This window comes from Pan paniscus, chromosome 11 (assembly GCF_029289425.2).
Source record: "Pan paniscus chromosome 11, NHGRI_mPanPan1-v2.0_pri, whole genome shotgun sequence".
Taxonomy (NCBI): Eukaryota; Metazoa; Chordata; class Mammalia; order Primates; family Hominidae; genus Pan; species Pan paniscus.
Genome location: NC_073260.2, coordinates 2,521,491 through 2,533,568, shown reverse-complemented (window position 1 = coordinate 2,533,568; position 12,078 = coordinate 2,521,491).

Sequence of the window (12,078 nt, the reverse complement as noted above, 5' to 3'; positions counted from 1 at the left end):
CAGGTGTCCACCAAGACAGCCGTTGTCCCATCTGGCCCTCCATCAGGAGTCCAGGCCTGATGCCACAAGTCACTTGTGCCCTGTCCTTGGCACTCCCTGCACCAAGGCATGATGGATACAGGTGTCTGTGTGAGGCTGTCCTCACTGCCCACTCCGTCCCACTCCGGGGTCATTTGTTTGCACTCCCTCCTATTCCTGGATTCTTCCAACTTCGGGCCCAGAGGAAAGCGGCTGATACAAAGAAGCAGCTTTGGGGGGTCTGGTGAGCCTCTCATACCTCACTGGAGATGTTGCACCAGTCTGTCTACCAGTTATCCATTTAGCTTCATGCATGGAGAAAAGACAATTCCAAAGACTTCTGGAGAAAAAAAGTCTCTTCATTTCCATCTGCAGATCTTAGTGTCTCTCTGGCATAATTTCCCTCCAGCCTTTCTTCGGTCCTTTTAGTACCATCTGCTGTAGTTTCATCTTTCATTTAACTGAAAATGTCTCTATTTTGCCCTTGTGTTTGAAGGATACACTATTGTATAAACGTCATCCCATTGTCTTCCAACTTCCATCCTTGCCAGTGAGAATCAGTGATCAGTCATTTGTGTCCTGGTTCCCCAGCAGGTTATGTGACAATATGGCATGTCCTCTGGCTCTTTCAAGACTATCCCTTTGTCTTCAGTTTTCTTTTTCTTTTCTTTTTCTTTTCTTTTTTTTTTTTTTTTTTTTTTTTTGAGACAGGGCCTCACTCTGTTGCCCAGGCTGGAGTGCAGTGCCACAATCATGGCTCACTGCAGCCTCAACCTCCTGGGCTCAAGTGATCCTCCCACCTCAGCCTCCCAAAATACTGGAATTACAGGCATGTTCCAACACCCCCAGCCTGATCTTCAGTTTTCTTAGCATGTGCCCAAGCATATTTTCTTTTGTATTTACCTTACTTAGGTTCACTGAGCTGCTTTTTTATTTTATTTTTTTTGAGATGGAATCTTGCTGTGTCACCCAGGCTGGAGTGCAGTGGCACGATCTTGGCTTGCTACAACCTCCACCTCCTGGGTTCATGCCCAGCTAATTTTCTTTCTTTTTTTTTTTGAGATGGAGTTTCACTCTTGTCATCCAGACTGGAGTGCAGTGACATGATCTAGGCTCACTGCAACCTCTGCCTCCCAGGTTCAAGTGATTTTCCTGCCTCAGCCTCCTGATAGCTGGGATTACAGGCACCTGCCACCACGCCTGACTAATTTTTTGTGTTTTTAGTAGAGACGGGTTTCATCATGTTGGCCAGGCTGGTCTCAAACTTTTGACCTCAGGTGATCCGCCCGCCTCGGCCTCCCAAAGTGTTGGGACTACAGGCGTGAGCCACCACATCTGGCCCACTGAGCTTCTTAGGACTATATAGTACCACACATTCACCATGTCGGAAACATTTTCCTACTATTTATTTATTTAGAGACAAGGTCTCACTGTGGCATCCAGGCTAGAATGCAGTGGCGTGATCACAGCTCACAGCAGGCCCAACCTCCCAGGCTTAAGCGATCCTCCCACCTCAGCCTCTCACAATGCAGCACTTTGGGAGGCCGAGGTGGGAAATCGCCTGAGGCCAGGAGTTCGAGACCAGGCTGGGCAACATGGTAAAACCCTGTCTCTACAAAAACATACAAACAATTAGCTGGGTGTGGTGATGTGTGCCTGTGGTCCCAGCTACTCAGGAAGCTGCAGTAGGAGGATCACTTGAACCTGGAAAGTCAAGCCTATGGTGAACCGTGATCATGCCATCGCACTCCAGCCTGGACAACAGTAAGACCCTGTCTCAGTAAATAAATAAATAATAAAAGTCTCACAGGACAGCTTGGATTTTTAAAAAATCAGTGGTCACCCCCTGTCCCTCTGCCCACCATGTTCCCAATCCCCAGAGGTTACTGCTTCCAAGTTTCACAGCTGCTTTGTACTTTTGGGTGTTCACTTCCACATGTTTAAGTGACATGCTTACTCCGCTCTCACTATGTCTTCTTTTTTTTGTTTTTGAGACGGGGTCTCACACTGTCGCCTGGGATGGAATGCGGTGGCGCGATCTTGACTCACTGCAACCTCCGCCTCCCAGGTTCAAGCAATTCTTCTGCCTCAGCCTCCCAAGTAGCCAGGACTACAGGCACATGCCACCAAGCCCAGCTAATTTTTGTATTTTTAGTAGAGACGGGGTTTCACCATATTGCCCAGGATGGTCTTGAACTCTTGACCTCATGATCTGCCTGATTAGGCCTCCCAAAGTTCTGGGATTACAGGTGTGCCCAGCCAATATCTCAGTTTTCATAAGTAATCTAGGTAATCTGTTAAAAATAAGTATATTAGTACACACAATGCCAATGTGCCCTAAATACATAAATACATTACGTAAATGTAAATCGGATAAATTCTTTATTTTTTTGCGACAGAGTCTCACTCCATCTGTTGCCCAAGCTTGAGTGCATTGGCACAATGTCAGCTCACTACAACCTCCACCTCCTGGGTTCAAGCGATTCTCCTGCCTCAGCCTCCCGAGTAGCTGGGACTACAGGTGCACGCCACCACACCTGGCTAAATTTTGTATTTTTAGTAGAGACAATGTCGGCCAGGCTGGTCTCAAACTCCTGACCTCAGGTAATCCACCACCTCAGCCTCCCAAAGTGCTGTGATTACAGGTGTGAGCCACCAAGCCCAGCCAATTAATTCTTATAAATGAACTTTTCATGTACTTTAAATTTTAAAGTTGTGTTATGTTAAATAACAGATGTTCTTTAAGTGTGTGGATCATTTCCAAATAACGTGCTTCTGATGAGAAAAAATATTAAAAAGGCATAAAATGTGATCTTTATTTTTTTAAAGAATAATTTTGTCTAATTTGGAGGTTATTTCAAGGTTATTTCCAAATATGAAATAAGATAGGAATCAGTAAGCAGGAAAGAGAAATGTGAAGTTATGGATATGAAGATATATTTTGGTAGGTAAGTTTATAAAAAAGAAATAGCCAGGCACGGTGGCTCATGCATGTAATCCCAACACTTTGGGAGGCCAGGGCAGGCGGATCACAAGGTCAGGAGTTTGAGGCCAGCCTGGCCAATATGGTGAAACCCCATCTCTACTAAAAATACAAAACAGCCAGGCGTGGTGGTGGGTGCCTGTAGTCCCAGCTACTCAGGAAGCTGAGGCAGGAGAATCACTTGAACCTGGGAGGCAGAGGTTGCAGCAAGCCAAGATCACACCACTGCACTCCAGCCTGGGCAACAGAACGAGACTCTCTGTCTCAAAAAAAAAAAAAAAAAAAAAAAAAAAAAAAAAGAAAGAAAAGAAAAGAGAGAGATAATAATTTTAAATAAGAAAGAATCACATATGGTAAATGTTTGTCCTAAAGTGACCGGTTATTTAAGAAAAAGAAACTGGCCAGGTGTGGTGGCTCATGCCTGTAATCCCAGTGCTTTGGAAGGCTGAGGCAAGGTAGATCACTTGAGCTCAAGAGTTCAAGACCAGCCTGGGCAACATGGTGATACCCCATCTCTACAAAAAATATAAAAATTCGCTGCCCATGGTGGCGCACACTTGTAGTTCCAGCTAATTGGGAGGCTGAATTTGGAAGATCACCTGAGCCTGGGAGGTGAAGACTGCAGTGAGCCAAGATAGAGCCACTGCACTCCAGCCTGGGCAACAGAGTCAGGCCCTGTCTCAAAAAAAAAAAAAGAAAGAAAGAAAGAAAAAGATAAGGAAAGAAAGCGGAACCATAGGACAAAACAGAAAGTCCAAGCATGTCACCAATAGTCTGAGTAAGTTTTTGTTTTTTGAGACAGAGTCTTGCTCTGTTGCCCATGCTGGAGTGTAGTGGCACAGTCTCAGCTCACTGCAACCTCCACCTCCAGGGTTCAAGTGATTCTCCTGCCTCAGCCTCCTGAGTGGCTGGGATTACAGGCACATGCCACTATTCCTGGCTAGTTTTTGTATTTTTAGTAGAGAGGGGTTTTGCCATGTTGGCCAGGCTGGTCTTGAACTCCTGACCTCAGGTGAGCCTCAGCCTCCCAAAGTGCTGGGATTACAGGCATGAGCCACCACGCCTGGTCTGGTCTGAGTAAGTTTTGATAAGACTTGTGAAAAGGGAATTTATGAAAGGTATTTTGTGTGTAATTAAGTTAGCTATAATTAGAAGGAATTATTTGTAAGTCTTTCTAAATATTGATCTTTTCTATTAAAATACACTAATACAAAACTAAAAAAATTGGTCACCTATGTCATACATTGCTTTTTTTTTTTTTTTTCCAGGGACAGAATATCTCTCTGTTGCCCAGGCTGGAGTGCAGTGGCATGACCTTGGTTTACTGCAACCTCTGCCTCCTGGGTTCAAGTGATTCTCCTGCCTCAGGCTCCCGAGTAGCTGGGACTACAGGTGTGCACCACCATGCCCAGCTAATTTTTGTATTTTTAGTAGAGACAGGGTTTCACCATATTGGTCAGGCCAGTCTCGAACTCCTGACCTTGTGATCCACCCACCTCAGCTTCTCAAAGTATAGTGATTACAGGCGTGAGCCTCCACGCCCAGCCCAAAGTTTTTTGATTATCACTCTGGTTACTATGATTCTATTTTTATTAAGTGTTTTGAATCTTTTGACATCTTTGACTGGCTTCCCCAGGATCAATATCCTAAGTTAAGTCTTTTTGACCTAAATTTAACTTTGCGATTTTCCACTTCGGTTCATGAAGAGCCTCAAAGAATATACATCTCACTTTGTAGAGATATTAAATGATAAGACTTATTTGATAAGTTGTCAAATGATAACACTAAATCTTTCAGTTATATTTATTAGTATTTATTGGTATAAATGTTCCACAAATTATAAAAATTCATGAAAATTTAATGTTAGTCATAATTTTGGTTATGTTGAACTTTTCCTAAAGTTATATTTGTATAGATACGTTTTTGTTTGTTTATTATAGACAGGGTCTCTGTTGCCCAGGCTGGATGGAGTGTACTGGCATGATTATGGCTCACTGCCGCCTCAAAATCTTAGACTCAAGAAATCCTCCCAGCCAGGCGTGGTGGCTCACACCTGTAATCCCAGCACTTTGGGAGGCCGAGGCGGGCGGATCACGAGGTCAGGAGATCGAGACCATCCTGGCTAACACGGTGAAACCCCGTCTCCACTAAAAATACAAAAAATTAGCCAGGCGTGGTGGCAGGCGCCTGTAGTCCCAGCTACTCGGGAGGCTGAGGCAGGAGAATGGCGTGAACCCTGGGGGGCAGAGCCTGCAGTGAGTCGAGATCATGCCACTGCACTCCAGCCTGGGCGACAGCGAGACTCCGTCTCAAAAAAAAAAAAAAAAAGAAATCCTCCCACCTCAGCCTCCCAAGCAGGTAGGACTATAGGCATGTGCCACCACCCAGGTAATTTATTTTATTTTTATTATAGGTGGGGTCTTGCTATGTTGCCCAGCCTGATCTCAAACTCTTGGCCAAAAGTGATCCTGTCACCTCAGCCTCCCAAGTTACTGGGATTACAGACATGATCCAACCACACCTGGCTCTGGATATGTTATTAATGTATTCTAAAAATTATATGAAATTTATAAAAGTCTGATGGCCCTGATGTGACACTGGTAGTCACCATTCTGGTTGCTATCTTAACATGCTGCATGTAATGGAAGTAACTAAGTTTCCTTGTCACTTGGGAACTGTCATCGGATTTTTAACTGTGGCTATTTTAAGTTTTTATCATTCACAATGGTTTTCTGAAAGCATTTGGAATAAGGTACAGTCTAAAATTGGTTTTCATGGAAAAGACTCTAACAAGTACTCTTGAACACAGATTTCTGATAACTTTTTTTTTTTTTTTTTGAGACGGAGTCTTGCTCTGTAGCCCAGGCTGGAGTGCAGTAGCTTGATCTCGGCTCACTGCAAGCTCTGCCTCCCGAGTTCACGCCATTCTCCTGCCTCAGCCTCCCGAGTAGCCAGGACTACAGGTGCCTGCCACTGCGCCCGGCTAATTTTTTTTGTATTTTTAGTAGAGATGGGGTTTCACCGTGGTCTCGATCTCCTGACCTCGTGATCTGCCCGCCTCGGCCTCCCAAAGTGCTGGGATTACAGGCGTGAGCCACCACGCCTGGCAGATTTCTGATAACTTTAAGGTCAATGAACTAAATTAAAACTTTCAGAACTGTAATAAAGAAACTGATGGGGCTGGGTGCAGTGGCTCAAGCCTGTAATCCAAACTGTCTGATGTTATGACCAGAGACACTCAAACTACAAACCAGGAGGAGAAGCTGATGTTTAAATGCTGCAGACAGCCTTCCCAAGACAAAGGAATGAGACTCCACATCATAACAAAACCTTTATCCCTCTTAATGGTAACTTCCCACTTTGCAGGGTAATGCTGTGAAATTTCACAATCAGTGCCTTCTGCTGGTAGCTTAATGGAACCTAAACTAAGAAATCCTTGAGTGGTCATTGGTTAAATAAGAAAATGTCTGTGTCACCGCCGATACTACCTGCTGTGCCTAGATAAGCCCCTCTAAGAAAAGTTGAGACCCTGATACACAAAAGAAGAAGAGCAGGCCACACAACCACACCAGGTTTCGCCTAATTTCCTAGGGCCGTTCGACGTACTCAATTCACATTCTTCCCCACCATCTGTGTCAGCTGCTGCACCACCCACAGTGAGAAGCACCCGTCAGGCCCCGGGACCCTCCGCACCTCCACCACAATGAAGACACATGGACATCACACCCAGGGACAGTGCGGCCCTCTCTCTGGACATCTGTCCTTCCTACTTTTTGGCAGAAAACGTTCCCTCCTCTCTTATTACATATTGGCACCCAGTCTGATGGTAGCAGTTTCTGTTATTTTTATTTTTTAATTACTGTTTTTGAGACAAGGCCTTGCTCTGTTGGAGTGCAGCAGCTCAATTGTGGCTCACTGCATCCTTGACCTCCTGGGCTCAAGTGATCCTCCTGCCTCAGCCTCCCAAGTAGCTGGGACTACAATCATATGCCACCATGCCCAACCAACTTTTTTTCTTGAGACGGAGTCCCGCTTTATCGCCCAGGCTGGAGTGCAGTGCGCAATCTTGGCTCACTGCAAGCTCCACTTCCCGGGTTTCTGCGATTCTCCTGCCTCAGCCTCCCAAGTAGCTGGGATTATAGGCACCTGCCACCATGCCTGGCTAATTTTTTTGTGTTTTTAGTAGAGACGAGGTTTCACCATGTTGGTCAGGCTCATCAAACTCCTGACCTCAGGTGATCCGCCCACCTCAGCCTCCCAAAGTGCTGGGATTACAGGCGTGAGCCAGCGCGCCTGGCCAGTCTTTCCTGTTTTTCAACTCATGTTCTTTCTGTTCTAATTTTGGGAGATTTCCTCAATGTATAACCTTTCTACTTAACATTTTTCTTAATTTCGATATCACATTTTTATTTAGAAGGGCTCCCTCTTATATTCCTTCTTTCTTTTTCTTTCTTTCCTTTCTTTCTCTCTTTCCTTTGTCTTTTTCTAATACGGTATCTGGCTCTGTTGCCCAATTGGTGTGCAGTGGTGCGATCTTGGCTCACTGCAGCCTCCACCTCCTGGGCTCCAGTGATCCTCCTGCCTCAGCCTCCCAGGTAGCTGGGATTATAGGCATGTACCACGACATCTGACTCCTCTTACATTCTCTTAAGTTCTTTTTATAGCATTGAATTTTATAGCATTCTATTTCACAAATTCTTCTTTTTTCTTCTAAGATTACTAATTTGGTTCTTCTCACATTCTCCTCTGGTGCCTGTACCCTCCCTCTCCGCTCTTTTGTTTGGTTCAGGGCTCTGTTTTTTCCCTGTGTCTGGCAATCCTTGCTAAGGTCAGCCCACATGCAGAACAGCCTTCTGTGCCCGGCGGGACTTTCCAGTATTAATTCCACTGCAGGATGATGGGGTGGGACACGGCCATTTCTACTGGGGTCCTAGAGAGCAACATGGTCCCACCCATGGGGAAGTGGCCTCCCCACTGCCAGCCTCCAGCGAGCCAAGGGAGAAGAGCTGAGCCTGGTGCCCCTGAGGCTGGAGGGCCCCCAGATCCACTGTCTCCTGCCTGCTGTGGGAGTGAGGAGGGGAAAGTCGCCTGGCTGTGCTGGCTGATGAGGGGAAGTTCTGGGGGTCCCAGACAGTTCTGGAGGCTTAAGCCCCAGTAGGCAGCCCTGCTGTGCAGCAGCTCCCAAGGCCTCTCTGTCCACTGTCGGCACAACTTGCCCCCCACCTTTTTTTTTTTTTTTTTTGAGGCAGAGTTTCGCTCTGTCTCCTAGGCTGGAGTGCAGTGGTGCCATCTCAGCTCACTGCAACCTCCTCCGCCTCCTGGGTTCAAGTGATTCTCGTGCCTCTGCCTTCCCAGTAGCTCCCTCTGTCACCCAGGCTGGAGTGCAATGGTGCAATCTCTGCTCACTGCAACCCCCGCCTCCTGGGTTCAAGCAATTCTCCTGCCTCAGCCTCCCACATAGCTGGGATTACAGGTGCCCGCCAACACACCTGGGTAATTTTTGTATTTTTAGCAGAGACGGGGTTTCACCACGTTGGCCAGGCTGGTCTTGAACTCCTGACCGCAGGTGACCCACATGCCTTGGCCTCCCAAAGTGCTGGGATAATAGGCGTGAGCCACCATGACCGGCCTGGCTCCTGTCTTCGACAGCAAAACAGGACATTAGTTGTATAATCATCACCGTGTGGGGCCACTTGGGAGTTTTCATTTGAATTTACAATTATTTTGACTGCAGAGAGATCTGAATGTCACTAGGATCACCTTAAAAAAACAAAGACACAGACAGAATCACAATGTCTAGAATGTCCTGTGAAGTGGGAGTTTTATAAACCAAACACTATGTCCTGTGGTCAAGGTTCTTCCTACCTTTGTGTATCTGTGGCTTTAAGTGAAAGACCATTTTCGAAATTCAAGTGAATAAAAAGTGTTTTCTGATTGACCATGAGGAAAAATAGGTGGATAAACATAGCTGGATTATCATGACAACAAGAAAAAGATCAATTTTGACAAAGTTGTCAAACTTGCAGATGTTAAAACTCAAAGCCATGCCGGGCGCGGTGGCTCACACCTGTAATCCCAGCACTTTGGGAGGCCGAGGCGGGCGGATCACGAGGTCAGGAGATCGAGACCATCCTGGCCAACACAAGTAAAACCCCGTCTGTACTAAAATATACCAAAAAAAAAAAAAAAATTAGCCGGGCGTGGTAGCGGGCGCCTGTAGTCCCAGCTACTCGGGAGGCTGAGGCAGGAGAATGGTGTGAACCTGGGAGGCGGAGCTTGCAGTGAGCCGAGATCGCGCCACCGCACTCCAGCCTGGGCGACAGAGCGAGACTACATCTCAAAAAAAAAAAAAGCAAAAAAAACCTCAAAGCCAGAAACTGGACTATAATGTTATTAATTAATACAAAAAACCAATAGGTTTGGCTTACGCCTATAATCCCGGCACTTTGGGAGGCTGAGGCAGGTGGATCACCTGAGGTCAGGAGTTCGAGACCAGCCTGCCCAACATGGTGAAACTCCGTCTCTACTAAAAATACAAAATCGCTGGGTGTGGTGGCAGGCCCTGTAATCCCAGCTACTTGGGAGGTTGAGACAGGAGAATCGCTTGAACCCAGGAGGCGGAGGTTGCAGTGAGCCGAGATCTCACCATTGCACTCCAGCCTAGGCAAAAAGAACAAAACTCCGTCTCAAACAAACAAACAAAAAACCAACAAAAAAACCCAGTATGTTGGCCAGGCCGTGGCTCACACCTGTAACCCAGGACTTTGGGAGGCCAAGGCAGGAGGACTGCTTGAGCTCAGGAGTTCAAGACCAGCCTGGGCAACACAGTAAGACTCCATCTCTACTGCAAACTTAAAAAAAAAAAAAAAAAACTTAGCTGAATGAGGTGGGGTTTGGTGGCTCACGTCTGTCATCCCAGCACTTAGGGAGGCTGAGGCGGGCAGATCACTTGAGGCCAGGAGTCTGAGACCAGCCTGGCCAACATGGTGAAAACCCGTCTCTACTAAAAATACAAAAAATTAGCCAGGCGTGATGGCTCACACCTGTAGTCCCAGCTACTCAGGAGCCTGAGGCTGGAGAATTGCTTGAACCTGGGAAGCAGAGGTTGCAGTGAGCCAAGATCATGCCACTGCACTCCAGCCTGGGCCACAGAGCGAGACTCTGTCTCAGAAAAAAAAAAAAAAATTTTCCATTACTTTTTTTTTTTTTTGTAGGGACAGAATATCGCTCTGTCACCCAGACTGGAGTACAGTGGCACAGTAATAGCTCACAGCAGCCTTGAACTCCTGGGCTCAAGCCATCCTCCTGCCTCAGCCTTCCAAGTAGCTGGGACTACAGGTGCATACCACTACATCTGGTTAGAAAACGTCCATTACAGCCGGGTGCCGTGGCTCATGCCTGTAATCCCAGCACTTTGGGAGGCCGAGGTGGGAGGATCAGTTGAGGTCAGGCGTTCGAGACCAGCCTGGCCAACATGGTGAAACCCTGTCTCTACTAAAAATACAAAAATTAGCCGGGCATGCTGGCATGTGCCTGTAATCCTGGGAGGCTGAGGCAGGAGAATCACTTAAACCCAGGAGATGGAGATTGCAGTGAGCTGAGATTGTGCCATTGCACTCCAGCCTGGGCGAAGAAGCGAGACTCCATCTCAAAAAACGACAACAACAAAAAATGTCCATTACATTAACATATTTTTCCAAAAGCAAGGGGTAAAGGGTACTTATACCATCATATTAGTTTTTATTTATTTATTTATTTATTTATTTATTTATTTTTGAAACAGAGTTTTGCTCGCCACCCAGGCTGGGGTGCTGTGGTGCCACCGTGGTTCACTGCAACCTCCGCCTCCTAGGTTCAAGTGACTCCTGTGCCTCAGCCTCCAGAGCAGCTGGGACTATAAGCGTGAGCCACCACACCTGGCTAATTTTTTGTATTTTTTGTAGAGATGGGTTTTCACCATGTTGGCCAGGCTGGTCTCAAACTCCTGGCCTCAAGTGATCCACCTGCCTCAGCCTCCCAAAGTGCTGGGATTACATGCGTGAGCCGTGTCCAGCCGGTAATGGAAATTTTAATCCACCGCTTTTGTATTGTAAAGTTTATTTAGCGTATTTTTTTATTTTTGAGACAGGGTCTTGCTCTGTTGCCCAGGCTGGAGTGCAGTGGTGCACACACTGCAACCAGAGCTCACTGCAGCCTCGACCTCCCCAGGCTTAGGTGATCCTCTCACCTCAGCCTCCCTAGTAGCTTAGGCTACAGGCGCATACCACCATTCTGGGCTAATTTTTGTATTGTTTGTAGAGATGGGGTTTTGCCATGTTGCCCAGGCTGGTCTCAGATTCCCGGGCTCAAGTGATCCTCCTGCCTCAGCTGAGTAGCTGGGATGACAGTTGCGTGCCACCATGCCCGGCTAAATGTTGTATTTTTAGTAGAGACAGGATTTCACCATGTTGGTCAGGCTGGTCTTGAACTCCTGACCTCATGATCCGCCCGCCTTGGCCTCCCAAATTGCTGGGATGGCAGCAGCTTTTTTTTTTTTTAACTGGCATGTTGTGCAGATGTGGTTCAGGAGAGTGAGCCAGTGGCCCAGGTAATCCCCAGGTTTCTCCGCCAGCAGTGACGCCCCACCCTGGGGAGCAACTTCCCTTAGGCCCAGCTAGCTGCAGAATGGGGGTAGTTGGAGGGAACCTAGAAGGACCTAAGCGCAGGGCCCTGGCAGGTGAGCACAGCGTGGGGAGGTGCCAGGTGGAGAGGTGTGCAGGGAAGCAGGGAAGGATGGTGGAAACATGGCGGCCCAGGGGCAGAGGTTGCAGACGGTCGCAATTGCCCTGGTCCTGGGACCAAGGGGCGAGAGCTAAAAAAGTGGGAGGCCCCACTGGAGAGGGTGGCGGTAGGGCTGGGAGAATGTGGCTGTGGCAGGGTGGGCGGGGACCTTCCAGCCACCTGGAGCATCCTGGGTGGAGGGTTGGGTGGCCTTGGCCAGATGATCACAGTTGCTGGGACCAAGTGTGAGCACAGACCTCTAGAGTTTGTGGGTGTGAAGTGCAACCGTGGTGACTGGTCCTGGCGGGTGCTTAGGA